We start from the raw sequence: 5,000 nt of genomic DNA, 5'->3' as shown, positions 1-5,000 counted from the left end.
AGATGTCGAAGAGCAGCGCTATTGCGTTCCGGTGCTCTGTTGTCTCTACCATGCGACGGAGCTCTACGATTGCGAGTTCCGTCGACTTTCCAGGCATAAAGCCGAATTGCCGTTCTGAAATTCTCCCGGGCGCCATTGCTGTCTGGTCTAGTCTCCTTTTAAGGAGTTTCTCGAATAGTTTCCCTACTACAGAGAGGAGGCAGATGGGTCGGTATGATTTTGGGTCCTTCGCGTCTTTTCCTTCTCCCTTCAGCAGGACTCTGAGTGAGCCCTCCTTCCAAGCTGAAGGGAAGACGCCCCACTGAAGGCACCCATTGAAGAGCCGTACCAGCTGACCGGGGATTATCGCAACAGTTGCCTTCAGCACGCGGACCTCGATGAGGTCTCGTCCTGGTGCTTTCCTGTTGCCAAAGGTGGATACGGCTTTCTTGACTTCCTCCTCGATGAATGAGGAGGTGTCTTCCGTGCTAGGTGCGATTCGTGCACCATTTCTAACTACACGCTGATCAGGCGTGTCTTCTTCCTCCCGGTCTTCGGGGACGTGTGCTTCCAGCAGTAGGCTGGCAGTCTCTGCTGCACTTATTGTGCATCTATTACCTTGCCGGAGTGTGCTAAGCACACTCTCGACTCGGAGTTTCTTCGCCTGGAGCTTGTACGCGATGCCCCAGGGCTCCGAGTTCCCGTGCGACGTTACAAACTTCTGCCAGCTCTCGAGTTTTGCTTTCTTTACCTCCTTGCTGTACTTACGCAAAGAGGAGCGGTAAGCCAGCATTTTCTGGAGTCGGGATTGCTCGTCTCTTTCCCGCTGGAAGGCACGTCTTTGCCGGTAGACGGCCTTCTTGAGCTTTGTGAGCTCTCTTGTCCACCACGGGTTGGACCTTCTAAACTTTCGCTTGCGAGGCATTGACGCGGTGCAGGCATCAATGATGGTGCCTGTGAGCGTCTCTGCCATTCTCTCTACGTCTTCAGCGGACTCCAGTCTAAGATTGTCCAGCCTCGATCGAGAGAGATCGGCCAGGCTTTCGGTGAACCGTTCCCAATCGGCCCGACGAACATCGAATCGGTTGTTCGCGGCACTCCGTTCCGCCGCTAAGGCTTTTGGCAGTCTCAGCCTGATGTCCACAGCATTGTGGTCACTAGTCGTCCAGTCGCACCTGACATTCCATCCCCGGATGAATCGGGTCATGGAAGGCGACGCCAGAGTAACGTCGATGAATGACGAACCTCGTGGCGTCCAGAAAGTTGGTGGTTGGGCAACGTCGTTCACCACTTCCATGCCAAACGCTGCGACGAGGGATTCGAGTTGGGCTCCTCTATCGTCGGTTCTCTGCGGGCCCCAGAGTGACGACCGCGCGTTGGCATCTAACGATACTAACAGTCTCTGCCCTCTCAGGGAGCGGAACACCATCTCGAGGTGCCTGAGATGTTTCTCAATCTCTTCGCAGTGTTGAAAGTAACACGATGCTACATAGAATGAGGAACCGGGAGCCAGTATTTCCGCACATGCACAGTGGGAGTTACTAAGCTGTGAGACGAAGACTATATCGAGGTGTGGATTGCATACGGCTACTGCAGCCCACGGCGTTTCCGTGTGTACTGCCGCTATCCTCACCCCGGTTCCTAAGCCACAGACGGTGCTGCTCGTCTCTTGCTTCTTTACGTATGCTTCCTGCAATAGCAGGACGTCAAGTCGCTTTTCGACAATGAGCTGACGCACCTCGCCAGTTACCGCAGCTGAACGACGCATATTCAGCTGCATTACTCTAAGCCCCGTGGTCGCTGTCGTGGGCGCGGGCTCCGAGAGCCTTTCTCCTTGTTTCGGTGTTCCTATGTGGGTAGGGACTTCGTTCGCGTTCGGAGACGGGACGCTTGCGGGCATTGAGGCCCTGGACGACGCGTGCGCGGACGTATTCTCGCACGCGGTCTCTACTCTGTTCGCGGAGCTATTCGCGGAACTATCGCTTGCCTGTTTCCTTTCTTTCCTGTCGCTTGCCTGTTTCCCTTCTACTTTTTCTTTGCATAACTTTGCCTGTTTCCTTTTACTTATCGATTCGTCGCACCTCGTTAGGCGGACTTGGACGGCACGAAGGCCGTTACCTTGTTGGGTCCGCACCACTGTCGGCGCGGACGAGGAGGGGACCCGCCCGGGAGCGGGTTCGCGGTGTAGAAGACTCGCAAGAGCAGCGGTCATCGAGCGCGTCACCGGGCGGTTTCGCGTCTCGACAAGTGGTGCGACCGTTTGCGTCCCACGTTGTCTTCTTATCTCTGGCGGGCGATGTGCTGCCGGCCGAGATCTTCTCACCGCTTCCATGATAGTCTCCCCCAGTCCAGCCCCCTCCCGGAGATCCGAATGGGGGGCTAGTTTACCTCCGGAATCTTTTGAACTTGGAGAAACCATCATGTTTTGAAATTTTGTTGCGGCTGGATTAACCCCCAGTTCCCAGGGTCGGCTGGAAAAGGAAAGGAAGTATTAGTGGACACGGGGGGGTCCCTCGGTTCCGTCATCTCATCTACCACCCAGCTCATTCGAACATGGTATTTAGCTGGGTTTCAGAAATGCCGGTCCCGATGGGTTTTGCCTCGACGCTTGTCTCCTTCTTTCGTTCCGTTGGAGCGCTAGAGGGTGGCGGATGCGGTGCGTCGGCTTGGGGGTTTGGTCGGGATGGGGATGTGGGTAGTGGGTAGGTCTCCCCCTGTCTGGAGCAGGTCATGGCCTCGGTCTTAGCACGAGCGCTTCCCGCCGCTTGGCTTTCGATGAGGCACTCTTCCCGCGGTCTCGCGGTCTCTGTGCTGCTCCGTAGGCCACGGCTATGCACGCTTGGTGCATAGCTCCCGTTAGAGCTCTATGTTTCGGTAGCAGCTTGGTTCCACTTTCCGCTTTAGATTCGATGGGATTCGGGCCTCGGCCGTCGGCGATCCGCTCGGTGTAGCCGTGGTTTCTTGCTCGACTCTCGATGGAGCACGGAGCCGCGGTCACTTGGTGACTCCGCAGGAGTTCCGTGCTTCGGTCGGCGTTGCTCCACTGCCTCTCGATGGGGCTCGGGACCGCGGTCACAAAGTGACTCCGCAGGAGTTCCGAGTCTCGGTCAGCGGTGGCCTGCTTTCGACGGGGTTTCTGGCGTGCTGGGTGGGATTCCCTGGCAGCCAGCGGGCAGTTTAGGTTTCCCGGCCTTCGTTGGGCGGCTCCGCGGGGGCTCCGAACCTCGGTCAGTAGCGTTTTGCTTTTGACTCGCGATGGGGTTCGGGGCCGCGGCCGTTCTGCGGCTGGGTACTTCGGCTGCCCGTGGACCACGGTGCCGGTGTTCATGTCTTGTTGGACGCTGTGGCGTTGACGGCTCTCTCGCGAGGGCCTTCCCTTCACCCTTTGGGTGTTGGTGTTGGCCGCGGTGCCGTCGTCAGCTGCGCGCCCACGCATGACGCCATTTGGTCCGTGGGAGACGTGGACTTAGAGTGGTTGTCTCCTCCACTCCACTACGCTTCGTTTGGTTCGCTCGACTCCGAAGAGCCTGCTTTCCAGCGGTACCACGTGGAGGCACAAGCGTAGCTAGGACACGTTGTGTCCCTTACAGCTCCGGCTCCCCAGGGGATTAGAGCCCTTCCCTTGGCATGTCCAATCAGACCCGTGTGTCTCTTCCGTATCTTGGCTTGTTTCTATCGTGTTTTGCTTGATTTATTTGTTCGTAGCGGCGCAGTTCTTTGGTTTTTTGCAGCATTTTTGGCCGTTTTTTGGCACTTTTAATGCGTTTGCGTTCAAGTTTTTGCACTATTTTGGTGGCGCATTGTTTCGTTTTGTGCTCGCCGGCGTTCTTTTGCCTTCTCTCTGAGCGGCGCCGTCCCAAATTTTCTGGTTTTTCCCCTAATTTTTCCTCTAGATTTCCCTAAGAGTGCCCTAAAAATCTCCTGAAAGTGAAAAGCGCGGGCATGAAACACGCACAGAGTGCATGCCATGCCCGCGCCAACTAGCACCGTAGTGCTTCTAAACCCTGAGCTATAGCCTAAAAATCTCCTTAAAGTGAAAAGCGCGGGCATGAAACATGCACAAAGTGCATGCCATGCCCGCGCTAACGTGCCTATTGCTAGCACCGTAGTGCTTCTAGCCCCTAGCTAGACCTAAAAATCCCCTTAAAGTGAAAAGCGCGGGCATGAAACACGCACAAAATGCATGCCATGCCCGCGCTAACGTGCCTATTGCTAGCACCGTAGTGCTTCTAGCCCCTAGCTAGACCTAAAAATCTCCTTAAAGTGAAAAGCGCGGGCATGAAACACGCACAAAGTGCATGCCATGCCCGCGCCAACGTGCCGACTACCAGCGGCGTATCCCCTCTGGAAATTTGCCTAATGCAAAAAGCGCGGACACGCAGCACACACCAGGTGCATGCCCGTGCCCGCGCCACGCCGTCCACCATCAGCGTGTTATTTCCAGGGGGCCTAATCTAACGGGAATCCCGAGGGTCCCGGCCTAGAAAACTCCTTAAAGTGAAAAGCGCGGGCATGAAACACGCACAAAGTGCATGCCATGCCCGCGCAAACGTGCCTATTGCTAGCATTGCTAGCATCGTAGTGCTTCTAGCCCCTAGCTAGACCTAAAAATCTCCTTAAAGTGAAAAGCGCGGGCATGAAACACGCACAGAGTGCATGCCATGCCCGCGCCAGCGTGCCGACTACCAGCGGCGTATCCCCTCTGGAAATTTGCCTAATGCAAAAAGCGCGGACACGCAGCGCACACCAGGTGCATGCCCGTGCCCGCGCCACGCCGTCCACCATCAGCGTGTTATTTCCAGGGGGCCTAATCTAACGGGGATCCCGAGGGTCCCGGCCTAGAAAACTCCTTAAAGTGAAAAGCGCGGGCATGAAACACGCACAAAGTGCATGCCATGCCCGCGCAAGCGTGCCTATTGCTAGCACCGTAGTGCTTCTAGCCCCTAGCCAGACCTAAAAATCTCCTTAAAGTGAAAAGCGCGGGCATGAAACACGCACAAAGTGCATGCCATGCCCGCGCC

This window comes from Halictus rubicundus, unplaced genomic scaffold (genome assembly GCF_050948215.1).
Source record: "Halictus rubicundus isolate RS-2024b unplaced genomic scaffold, iyHalRubi1_principal scaffold0567, whole genome shotgun sequence".
Lineage (NCBI taxonomy): Eukaryota > Metazoa > Arthropoda > Insecta > Hymenoptera > Halictidae > Halictus > Halictus rubicundus.
This window is presented reverse-complemented; position numbering follows the sequence as displayed.